Source organism: Marmota monax, unplaced genomic scaffold (assembly GCF_021218885.2).
Source record: "Marmota monax isolate L192 unplaced genomic scaffold, Marmota_monax_Labrador192_F-V1.1 WCK01_AAM20220418_F8-fsc00200, whole genome shotgun sequence".
Taxonomy (NCBI): domain Eukaryota; kingdom Metazoa; phylum Chordata; class Mammalia; order Rodentia; family Sciuridae; genus Marmota; species Marmota monax.
The window spans coordinates 2,536,052-2,551,604 of record NW_026692549.1 but is presented as its reverse complement, the minus strand read 5'-3'; the positions used below and the strand labels follow the sequence as shown (position 1 = coordinate 2,551,604).

The window sequence follows — 15,553 nt, the reverse complement described above, 5'->3', positions numbered from 1 at the left end:
ACACTCTGGCTTCCTTCACTTTCTGCAGTTCTCCACACTTGGGGTCCTGGCCTCCGCCATGGCTGCAGGGACACCCCCACAGGGACACACACCCTCACGTGGACATGCGTTTTGTCCCTGAGCTCTCCTTTCAGGGTGAGCCATGCTCAGGGCTGCCCGCTGCCCAGCTGCTTGCTTTCAGAGCTGGAACACCGCAACCTCTCCCCCTGGTGCAGCCTGCCCGCTGCTGTCCAGCTCCAAGGCATTGGGTCCCCTTGTCTCTCCTGGAGGCTGGGCTCCCAGGGCAGCTGTTTCTGCTCCCACAGGGGGCCTGAGTGCCCAGGGCTCTCCTAGGGCTCCAAGGCGAGCACTCGGCCTTCCCCTCCTCGTGGCCTGTGGCCTGTGAATGCCCCAGGCCCTGGGGCGTCCATCTCCACCTCCTTCCCCAAGACCAGAAGTACACTCCCACCTTCTCTCACATACAGATCCAGAACCCAACGTCCCCCAAATCTCTGTGCTGCCACCACCTCCAAGCCCTGCCCCTGATGTCAGTCCCAGCTCATCACGGGCCAACCGTGTCCCCAATTGGCCTCCACCAACACACACACACACACACACACACACACCTGCTCTCTTGTGACTCTGCACCTGCCTGGCCCTTGTACAGTGGCGGCAGAACGTCAGCATGTAGTGTGGGCTGGCCAGGGAGCCCCGAGGGGTTAGGGCTGACCTTCCTCAAGGCTATCTGGTCAGTCTGCCCCTGCTCTAGGCAGAGCTGCAGAGGCTGGGCCTGCAGAGTCCCGGGCATCCCGTCTCCCGTGAACCTGAGAGCCTGTGGGGAGCAGCCTGCAGGTTGAACTTTCTGTTTCTTATTGGGAGCTTATGCTTCCTTCACAGGATGAGCTCAACTTATGAAAAAACCTGTTTTCTCTTGATTTTAACTGTAAGAGACTGGGCTCCAACTGGAGCGCTCCTGAGTTTCAGAGACGGCCTCAGCTGAATATGCGCAGGCCCCCTGGCCCCTGGCCTCCTGGCCCCGTCCAACGCCACACTTTCTGTTTCCCCTCCTGAGTTCCCAGTGTGATTTTATTTTATTTTGGGTAAAAACTGTAAAAAATGATGGGCAAACTCCAAATATAATGCTCCTTCCTGCTGCCTCTGGGAGAGGAAAGCCCCCTGTACTTTTTCCACTCCAAGGGGACAGAGTGGAAGAGGCTGGGGCTCTGGCCAGGCTGACTTTGTGTTCCTGCCAACACTGGGCTCACCCTGAACCCAGGACATAGGAGCGCAGACCCTGCAGCACATACTTGGTCCATCCTGCCCGCAAGCTGCCATGCTCCGGGTCACTGCAGGGCTGTGTGTGTGCCCTGTGGCATTCCTGGGTCTCTGGCAACACCACAACATGACTCTGGGCTCCCGAGAGGCTGTAGAACAGCATAGGAGGGGTGGGGCACATCCCTGAGATGGGTTTGGGCCCTTCAGAGAAGCCACCGTGCGCTTTTCTCGAGTCTAACACAGCATTGTCTATCACAGAGAAAGAGCACCTCTCCCAATTTTGCTGGGGTAACGATGGCCCATGTCTAGTGTGGTGCCCTGGAAACAGATCCTAGGAAGAGGCCCCAGAGCAATTCATCTGAGGGGTTCAGGGAACTTCAGGAGCGGGTGGTGGGGATGTAGGAAGCAGAGGCAGCCAATTTACCACTGGCCAGGTGCTCAGTCCTGCAGTCCTGCAGAGAGTGACGTACACCATGAAATACATTACTTTCTCTGTGTATATAAATGCACGAACCTTTCGATGCACTGAGGTCTAATAGAATTACCCGGCAGGGAAATGTTATAAAATACTCTCCTAGGAGCAAGCACTTCCACTGCGGCTGTTTACTGGGGAGCAGAGGTATCGATTCACCAACTCCAGGAGCGGCTCAGGGGATGGCCGCCTATGCCCAGCCTGCTGTGTGAGGGTGAAGCCCACGGCTCCCATTTCAGATAACGCTGCAGATGGAGGGTGACTCTCAGGATGGGGAGGAGCTCTCTGCCCTGATGGGGGGTGGGGAGCGCCCAGGGCACCGCAGACTCTGCTTCCACACAGGGTGGAGCAGCTCATCACACAGCTGTCTGGCAGAGAGGAACCGAGTCAGAGCATCGGCCCGTTTTGCGTGTGTCTGGTGTCCTGGCTCTCCACGTCAAGTACCAGCACTGTCATTTATGCATGTTCACCCTTAAAACTAATTTTAAACAGAGCAGAGGGCTGGGGTTGTGGCTCGGTGGTACAGCACTCGCCTAGCATGCATGAGGCACTGGGTTTGATCCTCAGCACCATATAGAAATAAAATAAAGATATTGTGTCCACCTAAAATTAAAAAAGAAATGTTAAAAAAATCTCTTCCTTAAAAAAACAAAAGAGAAGAGAAAAAGCATGGAGAGAGAGAAGCACATTGGAGGGAACGTCTTCAGTCCTGGAGAGCTTGCTGTTCATGCTCTGCAGCTTGGGTGTCCAGTGCTCCAAGGCCCAGGTGCTGAAGGCTTGGCCCTCAGGGTGGTGCTATTGGGAGGTAGTGGGCTTTACGAGGCGGGGCCTGGAGGGAGTCTTTAGGCCATTGGGGATACGTCCTGGAAGAATGTGTCTTGGAACCCTGGCCCCTTCCTCTTCCTCTTTTTGCTTCCTGGTTGTGAGATGAGCAGAGGCTTTGCTCCTTCATGTGATCCACCAAGATGTGTTGCCTCCCCACAGGCCCAGAGAAGCAGGGTCAACTCCTTGTAGACTGGAACCTCCAAACCTGGGAAGCAAAGTGAACCTTTCCTCTTCACGTGTTGATGCCCTGGGGTGTTTTGTTATAGTGACAGAAGGTGACTGACGTAGTGCAGAGATGGCTAGCTGCTGGGTAGTGGCCATTCTGCTCAATTCCTGCCTGACGCCTTGGCAGGAAGATGCCCAGACATGACTTTCAGCAGCCTCTGCCTGAGACATGGTTCTGGCTTATGAGACATAAAGGAAGTCCCTTGGTGAGCTGCCAGAAACAGAAAGAAACCCAGCTGGCTCTGGAGGTTGTCTTCCCTGCTGCTATGCACTGGCACAGGGCGGGCTGGTGACAGGCTGGTGACAGCTATAGGTAACCAGGTGGGAGAGCCCAGGTCCAGTGCAGGGTGGAGGTGAGACTAGGCACCTGTCTTAGGACTTTCTGGCTGTGAGTCCCTGCTCTGACACAGCCACTGGGTGACACTGGGCCAGGGACCCTCTTGGTGCCTAAGCCCTGCAGCTCTAACATGAGGACAATGACAGTCTGCCTCGTAGGCTTGCCCCAGGAGTTAGCATGAGAATGGTACCTGGCACTGTCCCAAAGTTTGACACATAAATCAACGTGAATGATGACCATATGGGTGGACCACAAAGCTCATGAGCACTTGGACCTTGGAAGGTGACCTTGAATGGACATAGGGTCCTTGTGGATCAAATCGGTCAAGAGGAGCTCCTACTGCATCGGCAAGGGTCTGACCCAACAACTTAGATAGGAAACACAAGAGGCCACTTGTGGATGGAGGGCGGCTGAGGTTCGGGGCTGTAGTTGAGGAAGGTCAAGGACCGTCCAAAACCAGCGGAAGCTGGAGGAGGCAGGAAGGAGCCCCCGAGGCTTCAGAGGGGGCACAGCCCTGAAGACACCTTGATTTCCAGCCTCTGTCCTCTAGACCTGCCATGGGGACATTTCTGCTAAGCCACCAAGCTGGGGAGCTTCGTTATGATGACCCTTGAGAAACTGAGGCAGAGGGCCCGGGTGCAGGAGCCTGGGCACGGGATGCCCTGTCACATGACTTGACCTATTTCCCACGGGCTCTGCAGACTCCAGGTCTTGCTCACTGTTACCTCTGCTTTGTGCTTCATTGACCTACAGACACTCACAGTCTTCCACCTCTAGCTGCAGCGACTAAAAAAGGAAGCTGTCCTTGGTCCCCACCAGGCCTGGCTCATGTGAACAAGTTCGGTCACCTCACTCTTCCTACTAAGAAAGCGGCCAGAGGATTTTCTCCCTTCCTTTCCTCTCCTTTCTTCTGGCCTCCCGTGTCACCACAGCTATTCTGGAGGTGGCCTGCCATTTTGAGCCTGGGCTCTGAATTGACCTGAACATGTTAGCATAGAAAATAAGGTCTCAAAAATGAACAAAAGAGCAGCAGTTCCTCCAGAGGTCACCTTCAAGCACCCCGCTAAGGGTGGGCAAGCATTCTTGGGAGCCAGTGAGAGGGTGCACGGCTGCTGCCCTTCTTCCTGGCCCCGTGGGGAGCCTGGCCCAGCCTGCAGCTGCCTCCTGAGCCTGAGCTGCCCGTTCCCATCACCCAAGTCTGCAGAGACCAAACTGAGAATGGGCGCTTTGAGGAGACGGACCTCAAGTGACCTGGCATAGGTAACTGTGCTCGGAGGAGGTATGCCAAGGGGCGTTTCCCAGAGGGGGTGCTGGAGAGCCCCTGGAGAGTGGGGTCAGCCCTGAACAAGCAGAACTTTAGTTCTGTATTGAGAAGAATTTCCCCGCAACTTATTTTGGCATGTTTTAAGGAGAGCAGTGCTTCTTGGAGAGAGAAAGCTGATGGATGTTGCTTCGGGAAAATTCTCTCTCCTTGCGTAAGGCCTGCTGGGACACTGGCCGAGCGCTGGGCAGGCGTGGGTGACCCTCTCCCTATGAGTTTCGCTCCAGGGTAGTGGAGCAGAGTGGACAGTGGGAGCATCTCCTTTGGCCCTGAGCAGTCTGCAGGTGCTCTGGGACTCACCCTGGCTCTTCCTGTGCCAGACTGCGGCACCTTCCCGGGCTTGCTGGTCGGCTCCCTCCCTCATTCCCTGGAGCGCCCACCCGCATCCTTCCAATAAGCGCCTTTTTCAGAAACTTAACGGGACTCGGTTTCTTTGGCTTAGTGAAGCTGACCTGGAGTATAATTGGATGAAGGCGAGTGGTTGGTGAGGTTCCCTCCAAGCTCTCATTGAGATGCAGACGTTGTACTCCTTAACCATGTTCAATCTCAGTTCTTGCTTAACAATTATCAGTCTCATTGTTGAACTTGCAAATTGAATGTTGCCTTTGTTTGAATTCCTGGGACCAGGGCTGTGAAGCAGTGAGTCCATGTGCAGGGGACCGGGGAGGGAGGGAGCAGTGGGGACAGGGCAGGGGGAAGGCCAGGGCCAGGGTGTGTGTCACAGTGGCCCCCGCAGGCTCCATTCTGCAGAGGCTTCACCTCCCAGAACCGTACGACCAATGCTTCAGCTTCTACTCCTGAGCTGTGGGTCCCCAGGTCTGTAAGCGCCACACTTGGGCACAACTTCCAGTATGCCAGGGAAGTCCAGGAGCACGTGTGGATGGTTATGTGGAGTGACCTGAGGGGGGGATAGGTCTTCGCTCACAGGAGTGTCCAGCAGGAAGGAGGCTGAGGGGGTTGACAGACCAGAAACCTGGGCTCCAGAAACATGACGCCATCTACTGTGCAGGCAGACACATTCCCCAGGAGAGCAAGGCATTGGGCAAGTGTGTTTTGGAAAAGAAACCCACCTGGGCACTCTCATTTGCATGCTGGCATGTAGCCGGCATTTAGAGGAATCACACAGCAGGGCTCAGAAGCAAAGCTCTCCTTGCTGCCTGAAGCTGGGAGGGTCGGCCAGCTCTCCTGAGGAGCCCACACCTCCTGCTTCAGGGAATCAGGAGGAACGTGCTGGTGCTGACCCTGCAGGCCTCAGAGGTGGGCTGCACTCTCCTGACCCAGGCTCACGATGTCCACCTGATGCTGTCTGGGAAGCCAGACTATAGGCTTTGGGGACACAGTTGAGATCTGACTACGCTTTGAAGCTTTTTGATTTTCTTCTGATGCTTTGGCAAAATCTTCCTGCTTTCTTGTTTATGAAAACAAACACAAAAGAAATAACAAATAAACAGTAAATAAAACATGCCTCTGTTTCTCGCCATATTTGCCCACCCTTCAAAAGGTCTTGGAAGCAGCGTGGAGTTTCAGGACATGCAGGATTGAAGGATCTAGTTGCAGACTACAGAATCCACTCTGGCTTGTTTCAGCAGAAAGGGATTTGTCAGGGAAAATCCACGGGGCTGAGGACAGAGATTCCAGCCAAGGCCCATGTTGGAACCCCAGAGCGGGCCTGCCGTGGACCTGCTGAGTCTGTCAGACCTGCAGAGCTTACGGATCAGACTGATGGTTCTAGAACCTCATTGTCTCTCTGGCGCCTGAGCCAGGAAAGTGCAGGCTTCCCTGGGTGGAAGCTAAATATGGCGCAGGTGCATCCAGTGGACGGGGTCAGCCACCGTGCCACACCTTCACGGCTTCCACTCCTTCTCAGGGAAAATGGAGCAAAGTGGATTCTGGAACTTTCCCAGGAAAGAGGAGATTTGTGCAGTGGGGGCTGTCGTGAGGAATCCTGGGCAGTGGCCAACAGTAGTTTCCCTCCACACATATGCTTCAGGACCTGCCTGGGGTTAAGTACAGAAAGCCATGTTCTTCTAAGTCTATTAATTCTCTTACATCAAAATTGCATAATATTGGAATTATTTACCCTCTACGCTCAACTCTACCTCCCAATGCCAAGAAGCCATGGAAACATAAGAGTTTTTGTCCTCAGAAGAATAAACTCTAGGATACTAAATATGACGGGGACACAAAAGTGAGAACTTAGGTTTCTTGGGAAAATAAATATGCTGCTTGGCTTAAGACAAAGCCTAGATCATACAAGAAAAGGTTTTCTCCTCCTATCATGGATGCATTATTCACAGATCCTGTACGAAAATAAAAAACTAAAACAAAAAGCAGCACGTGATATGACAGCTACTGAGGTTCAGAAGCGAAGTCTGGCCACCACCCTGGCCCCCTGAGGGTAGCAGGAAGGGAGGCCAGCTCTTGGCGCACCTCCTGCAAATATGCCACTCAGCCCTCCATGCTTCCCAGGTCTATGCAGTCAGGTAGAGTCGGTGGCTCTTGTAGCCATTAAAATGTGGGGGTTGTGTTGTTTTTTTTCTGAATTGAGGCCATAAAGCTTTCCCAATCAATTGCCCCTCCAGTCTCAATAGCACCCCCCCCCCCCCGGTGACTGAGAAACCTGGTTGGTCTAGGTGGGGCAAGGTGGCCCCAACAGCCTGGGTACCTGAGTCACCATGTGGAGGGCACTCCCCATGGGCGGCCTAGGGCGGGCGGCAGGAGCAGCAGTACAGCGTCTCTCATCACACGTCAATGTAGCGGGTAGCTACTTGTCACGGTCACGTGAGTGGACACACCCCGATGAGCACATGACCCTCTCCAGCTTCAGAAAGACACACGTGCAGTGAACTCTGACAACCACCCCCCAGCCTGGCTGGAGTGCTCAGGTACCTCCACGTGCTGGGTGGCTGACCCTTCTGGTTGGCCACCCTATTGCCCTGTAACGAGCAAGTCTGGAGACCTGGCATCCCCTAGTGTCCCCTGGCGTCCCCTGCAGGGCCTTCACTCACCGTGGTGCTTTAGGTCGATGACCTAATAGCAGAGTGATGCACCTGCCACCTGCCCTTGCCCTGAGTGTCTGGCCACGTGCTGTTTCTCCACTCTCCTGCCGTGCAGTGGCTGCCCGATGAGTTGGTGGACAGCACATTGGACGGAGGCACTGGTGGCCGACCAGGGAAATCTCCACCTCTGAGCAACCTCGCCACACCGCCATAAACACCCTGGGCACCTCTTTTGACAAACGGAAACCATGGGGCAGTTTGGCCCCTGTGTCCCGTGCAGATGTGTGCACGGCTCTGCTGCTTAAAGTCCATCAGCACCTGGGCCTAGTGGCTTACAGCGGGGGCAGCTGCTGCCTTTCACAGTCACATTGGAATCACAAAATAAGCTCCTCCCACCTGAGGGAAGCCACCAGACCTCACCCCTGGCAGGGTCAGTTCACGCACCTCCCACGTGGGCTGGCTGCTCCCGCCCCCGGAGCCCACCCATGGGCTTTTTAAAAAATGAAAAAATGCAAATGTAACGGTGTCACCAAGGTTGCCCGTGCTTGTTGCTGATACACTACATTTGCCAAGGAGTCTCCACAAGAGGCCACAGAGGGCAGCCCTTCCCCAGGCCCATTCTCCATCCCTCGGTCACCCCCTTGGGCTCTCCTGGCATGAGGGTTGCATCTGGCTTTGTGGACACTTTAGTACCTCTGGTGCGGGTGGGCCTTCCCTGTTGCCTCCGATTTCCTCTCCTTACTCAACACGCGTGTTCTGGGTTAGCTTCCTCTGCTGGTTATATTTACAATTTCAAGGAAACACTTCTAATCAGGAGACCATGTCACCAGAAAGACAAATGCTACATGGCCTCATGGACACGTGGGGTCTAATGAAGAAGAACTCCCAGCAGGAAGGAGAAGGCGGCTGTGGGTGCTAGAGGCTAGGAGATGGGGGATTTGGGTCAAAGGGCCCAAACTTGTAGCGGTGAGATGAAAGTTCCAGGAATCTAGTGAGCAGGCTGAGGGTGTAGTTAGTAAGAATGTCCGAAACAGACTGCATGCTAGAACCTTGTAAAGAGAGTAGGTCTTAGATGCTCTCACTTCTAAAATGCGTGAGGTGATATGCGTGTTAATTAGCGTGATAGTGGCAATCATTTCACTGTATAATCAAAACACCACGTTGGACACTTTAAATAAAATCTCTATTTGTCAATTATACCTCAATAAAACTGGGGGGGGAGGAGATAACATCTTGATCCCTGAGAAACCAGAGTGCCTGCCTCTCAGGGGTGCCTGGGAGCCCACCCTGGTGGGCGTGAGCCCTAGAGGCACACACGCTAGTGAAGTCAGCCGGGCCAAGGGGCATCTCACTCTCATCCTGAGAGTAGGTGACACCTAGCACGCCCAGTCTGTGTCAGCCTTCAGTCTCTGGATGCAGCACCTGCCTTCAGCCCCCAGCTTTGACCCCTCCAGGCCACAGAATTTCGCAATCCCTGCCTCTCAGTATCCTGGTCTGGGAAGCAGGTTCTAAACAGTGTCTGGCCTGCAAAGCTCCTGCTGGGAGGCGGGGAGCTGAGCCCCAAGGCCTGGTGAGAGCATTGGCATTGGTGAAGGGGACCCAGTGTGGGATCCAGGAGCACCGATCCTCCACACCAGAGGGAAGTTCGGAGTCTGGAGCCTCAGACTGTGTTCACAGCTGGCCTGAGGGACTTTCAAGGGTGATGTTGACTGTGTGTTAGGTAGGCATCAAGTGCTCGCAGTGGAACCCGATCTCTGCAGAGGACTGGGCTCTGCTGTCCTGTATGGTAAGCACTAGTTGCAGGGGCAGTGGGAGCCTGACAAAAACAGCTACAGGATTACCAAGCAGGAGCTCCTGGCCACCTCCACGTCCTGCAGATCCACCTCAGGTCTGTCTCTGGGAGGGGACCCAGGTGGGCAGGGGGCTGCACCATTCTCGTAAGATTTGCCGGTGATGACGACGTGTCAAGGGATCCAACTCTATCCTCACCCTAGGCCTGGAGGTGGTGACAGTCACCTGGTGGGCAGGATGGCATCCAGATCCACAGTGGGCAGTTTTAGCTCCAGCAACCGCTGCACTTTAGAACAGGGTGCCCATATCTTAATTCCTCCAGAGGAGCCGAGAATCACTGTTTCAGGGGGAGTTGCTGACTTGACCTTTGGCCTGCCGTTCACGAGAGCCAAGCGAAGGCTGAACAGAGAACTTCATGGGTCTGGCTGACCTCTGGGGGTCAGCTGGCCAGTCTCCCTGGGAGCCGAGGCTCCTCTGTCCCTCAGTCAGGCGGGCGGTGAACTTTCGCCTGGTCGTCTGCGCTTGGCAAGAGGAGTATTTTCCCAGGACCCAGCCCTTCCTCTGGCTCACCGTCAGCACCTGCTCTCTGGGAATAAGGTTTCTTTATCCTGTGCTGCTCGAGGAAATCTCAGTGTCACAAAAGCACGTCTTGGTTTTGCATAACTAATTTCAAATCTTACTTAGCATCTAGCATCAGAATTAAGAAGCTAAGTGACAGCTGTTTAATTAACTCCTTAAGCTGATTAGATGGCATTACTGAAATCCCCTCAAGGAGCTGCGGGGGAGCCCGCCTGCTGCTTCTGCTTGGATTTAGAAAGATGCTCCACAGCTAGGCCACACCCTCCTGAGGGCCTTGAGGACAGAGCCAGTGTGGCCTCTTGTTTATTGCATTAGCTGGGAGGAAGTTGCAAAGTGGTAGTGAGAAGAACTTTCGTTCTTCGAGGCAGACAGGCTGGGCTTAGCCAAGCCCATGGCACCCAGGGGCCTCCTCAAGAGGCTCTGCATTGTGTACACAAATCCCGGCAGGGCGTATTGTATCAAGAAAGGGGCTCGGATTAACCTTTGTCCCCCCACATAATGATTGCATAGCCTCCTTCCCACTAATAAGACAAAGGCACATTAAGAAATGTAAGACTTTAAGCCAATTTCATCCTTGAGATTTCTGTTTTCAATTGGAATTTCCAAAGAGGAGGGGAAATCTCAATATTTGCCTCATCTTAAATGTGAGGCTGAGGCTGGCTAGACATCCCGAGAGAGCTGTGCTGGAGAAAGCACAGGGGGATGGGGTTTATTCCCTGTTAGTCTTCAGGTGCCTGCATGGGGCGTGGGAATGTCAAAAAGGAAGGCGTGGTGTGGACTGCACCAGAGGCCACGATTTCAGAAACCCAACATAACTTTAGTTTTTAGCCGGTGTTTCTAGGGGCGGAGGGGAGCTAAGTGACACCCACAGATTTGGGGGCTGATTTTGTGTGCTAAAAACTTCAGCTTTACACTCAAAATGTAGAAGGTTTCTGTTCTTGGTCTCTTTTGGGGACAGCTTTATTGAGATGGTTCATATCTTACACAATTCACTCATGTAAAATATGTGGTCCATTAGTTTTTAACATGTTCAGATACCTACAGCCTCACCCCAGTTAATTATAGAGACTTTCCCCACCTTTTTATCTTGTAAAGAAATTCTGTAGCCTGGAGCCACGTGGCACCCAACAGCCTCCGTCCCAGATGGCCACTGGTCACATGTCCGCACCTTGTGTGCCCTGCGTCCTGCCATTTGGGGGCTTCTGTGCCTGGCTTGCTTCATGCCGCACAGGGCACCAGCTTCAGGTGTGCCCAGCCTGTATGGGTGCCTCTTTCCTTCATGGGGCACGGTGATCCTCACAGCTGGACTCAAGTGCCTTCCGTGGAGGGAACGGCTTCTTCCCGTGCTGATGAAATCGGAGTTAATAACCCAAGCAACTGAGCTACAGACTGAACACAGCCCATGGATATGTCTTGCTTGGAATAAACGGATTCAATTCTTCTTCAGTGGATCACCACATTTAAAAACTAGGAAATGGGCAAAAACCTAGGTTCCTGGTTTGTTTTTGGAGAAGCATTCTAGAGCAAGAATCAGTTGGGGGGCGCAGCAGTCTTTCTGCACTGCTTGGAGGTCCAGTCCCCTCTGAAAGGAGGGCGGAGTCCAGATTCTGCAGGAGTTTTCTGGTGTAGAGGCTTCTGGATTGGTGGCACCTAGGATGAGCAGCAAGCAAAGTCCGATACCGACGGCTGAAGTCCAGAGGAATCGCCGAGGCCCGGGGTTAGCTTGTCTTGTAACCTTGGTTTCTCAAAGCAAGGTGCACTGCATGTGCTGGAAGCTCTCAATCTAGAGGGTCACCGGCTTCGCTGAGAAGCCTGAGGATCCCACAGGATGTGCCGGGAGCTCGGCACACATCTCAGACTGACAACCGCGGGTGTCCTCCACGCTGCTCCCGAGAAACTTCATTCACAGCCTCCCAGACGCGACACGAATGTTTAACCAGGTCTGTTGATAGACCTCGTCTGATGGCATGAAGTGCTACTCTTTGAAACTAGGTGAAGTTTTGCCTGTAGCCTTTAACTAAATGGGCTCTGATCCCTCGTCTATCCCTACAGAAAGATGCATGTCAAATTGTCAAAGGCGGCAGAATTCTCGGTGGGCGGAGAGAAGCCTATCAGCTTCACGGTACATGAAACTAAGGAATTAATTCGATTGATACGGAAGGGACTGAGAAAATTAATAAACATCAAAGGGCTGCCCCAGACCCGTGGAAGTAAACGGGTGGTCCTCCAGGAGGGTTTCCTGTAGAGTCTCTGTCCTTTTCTGACCTGTGACTCTCAGGGGTGTCAGCAAGACCTCCAGTGGGGTCGGCCATCCCTGCGCTTATGGGTGGGCTGATGGGTGGGCTGGCTGAGCCTAGTCTGGAAGTCCTTTGCAGAGTGGCCTGAACACATCCTTTGCCTGACAAGCCTTCACCATTTTCCTTAGGCTGATGTAAAAATGAACTGAATGTCCTCGGCCCACACTAACGGGAAGAGGACGGGTGCGGTGAGGATCACTCTGGGAGGCAGAGTGAGATCACTCTGGGGTTTTAAGCTGGTCACAGTCACCCGTGCACTGATCAGGCCTGAGATGCTGACCAAGGGTCACCTTCCCAATCTCCAAAGGCCTTTGGGAGGAACAAGCTCAATATTATTCGATACTCCCCAGCCTTCACCATCACATTGCTCCATTCCCATTACCATAGGCCCTCTGAAGACACCAGGTGGCCCGCAGGCCCTAAGGAACATGGGGCCCCTCTCCACTGTGAAGCTCTATTGTCAGTGGACAGGCCCTGGACCCCCTGTCACCTGGTGGAAATTCAGAGACCCCTGCCCCAGCAAAGCAATGTTTGGGATGGAGGGGCCACATCACTGTGCAAGACCATAGCCCAGGAAGGGACCTCAGCCAGGCCCAGAGCATTGATGTCCTGGTCATTTCTACCTTTGTGTCTCTACTCTGGGCCCTCCTGTGAGCCCAGGCCTGGATGTTTCACTGCCCACTTAGAGACTCCCCAACCCCCAGGGGGATGTCTCAGACTTACTGGGTTCAAGATGCGTGTTTATTTATTGACTTATTTTTTGCAGTACTGTAAATTGAACCTGGGGCCTCATCCTGCCAAGCAAACACCCTGACAGTGAGCTAGATCCCCAGCTGTTTTTATTTTATTTTGAGAATGGGTCTCACTAAGTTGCCCAGGCTGACCTCAAAGTTGTAGTCCTCTAGCCTCAGCCTCCCGAGTAGCTGGGATCACAGGAGTGAGCCACCGTGCCCAGCTTCAAGACAACATCCCATACCCGGTCTTCTGTCTGTGTGCCAGGCTGAGAAGATGGTACTGATAGCGAGCTGGTTGCTCAGGCCTACACCAGGAGCCATGCTGCTCATCCTGCCACGTCCTTCAGTACTCCCAAGTGCTCTGGTCTGCATGGTGAGCCTGCTGCTCCCTGTACCCAGTGTATACACCAGCAAGCAGTCCCCAGGATGTGCAGCCAGGGCTGTGAGAGAGCCCAGAATCCTCCACCATGTCAGCATGCGCCATGGTATCTGGCACTCCCAGGAGCACCCATTTCTCCTATTAATTTGCTGCTCACCTGGCCACCAAAACACCATCCAGAAGGCAAGTCTTTCCTGGTGTCCAGCACCAAGCCCAGGGCTGAGCTGGGAGGCCCACGCAGCGCTCCTGGCCCACCAGGCCTTCGCACACCTCTCATTCAGCTCCAGGCTGTCCAAGCCAGTGCCAGTCCACGCTGAGGTCCCTCTTACCCAGTTTCCATGTTCAACAGATCGTTTGCATTATGCTTATTTTCTCATTGAGATTTTGGTCCTTGTTGGAAGCTAAATATAGTTGGTGGGTCCTGGAAGCTAGCTCTAGGTCTTCACATCTCTCTGCTGGAACTGGGGCGGGGGGGGGGGGGTTGTCACACTTACAAAGCTCAAGATGACATGACAGCCACGATTTACAGGGCCAGACTTCACGTCCTTTCCAAGGAAGGACAGGGGCTATTTGTCACTTGCTGGGAGACCCTCTTCTCCTGATTTGTGTCCCATCCTTATTTACTTGTTTATTTTACTTAATTAAATCAGACTTTGGCAGGAGCATTGCAGCCACGTGCAACCGCGGAGGCAGCAGCCACGGGATAGCTCAGCTGGTGGCAGATGGGTGGCAATGAGCCCAAGGTCACAGTTCAGTCCCCCCTGGCTGCATGTTGCTCAGATTGAGCAGGCTGAGTTGGGGACCCTAGCTCCTTCCAACAGCCTAATAATCACCTAAGAAAGCATGGACATTGCAGAGCCGAATGGTGCTTGTCTCTGAGATCCTGGACCCCTTCGGAGTGATTCGCAAGCCGGACTGGGACGCTGGCTCACATGGAGGTCTGACACCACGTCAGTGCCCTTGTTCAGACCCAGTGTGGCCGAACCTATGGGAAGGGGGCGCGGGCATCAGTAATTTGTTATATCTCGGTGCAGTTCTGGAAGGTCTTACATCCTATCTCTTTATGAGATGCATTGAGTTATAACATACACTTCCTGGTATGTTGGAGACTCAGAAAGTAACAGGGTGGCAAAAGCCGAAGTGGACTTGAGAAACCCACACCGTTAATATGTCCTGATGGATCCTATTTCAGAGGGTCAGAGAATTCAAATTAAAAAAGGAAAGTCCATAGATTTTACAAACCACATTATTGGAGTGAGCATCCTCAGCAAAACAGAAAGAAAATCTCACTGGACATAAAAGTATGATATCACTTTCAAATCAAATCTCTTAATAAGGATTGCAAAGATTTTTTTTTCTCTGCCACGGAATCGGATATGTGCAGAAACAGAGGTTTTGAAGTGACAGGACATGACTTTAGGAGCTGAATCAGCTGGAGGACTTATAGACAGGTTTGCAGGACGGGGTGCAGCTCCATGGTAGAGCGCTGGCCCAGCCTGCAAAGGGCCTAGGGGGAAAAGAACTGCAGAAAAATAAGAAATAAACAGCACGACTTCTATCCTGCAGTGCAGGAAGGGTGCTCAGAAACCAAAGAATGGAAATTAAAGTAAGGGAGCGGGCATGTGGAATGTGCTGCTTGGTCATTTGCAAACCCAGTGTGGGTTGAAAGGGTGGAAGCTGAGAAGCCATTATGGAGAGACGTGACCCGTCTTGTCACATATTTTTAGAGCAACATGCAAGTCAGGGCTGCCCAACCTTTTTCCTGAGGCTCTGCAGCAACTACTAAAAAGTTAATCTTTTCAGACTGGTTCCAGGAGAATTTATGTTAATGCCTGCTCTGTGCTCCAGAAAATAAATCTGGACTTGACTTTGGCTTTCAAATTTTGTGCCTCCCCAGAGTTGCATTTCTCCAAAATCTGACTTATGATGACCTGCAGACTTGTTCTCACCAGCCGCAAATACAGTACCAAGATATATATATATATATATATATATATATATATATATAAACATCTTTCCCCAAATAAAGTGCATTTCCTACTTTGTCTAAATCTCTTTAAAATATTATAAGCACACAGAATCATAAATCCATAAAAAAGATCAACAATAATGACATGCATGTTAATTGGGTAGATTCTTACTAACTGATAGAAATGTAAGTACTATCATTGTGGAGACCATAGTGATGGTTATTCACAAAGGCAATCTAAGTGAGTGAAATCCATTATCTTAAAAGTATTTCGATAAGGATAAATCTATGCAAAAACGACTATGTATCTCATATGCAGTTGTTAAACTCCATTAAACATGCTTAATAATTAGTTGGCTAAGGAATCTCAT

At 52.5% G+C, this 15,553-nt stretch overlaps 1 protein-coding gene across 1 annotated transcript in view; it reads right to left on the bottom strand.

Annotated features, from left to right (window-relative positions):
• Tmem132d (transmembrane protein 132D) overlaps nucleotides 1-15,553 on the bottom strand; it is a 506,271-nt gene that overhangs the window by 75,818 nt on the left and 414,900 nt on the right. The gene's annotated exons all lie outside the window — the stretch shown is intronic.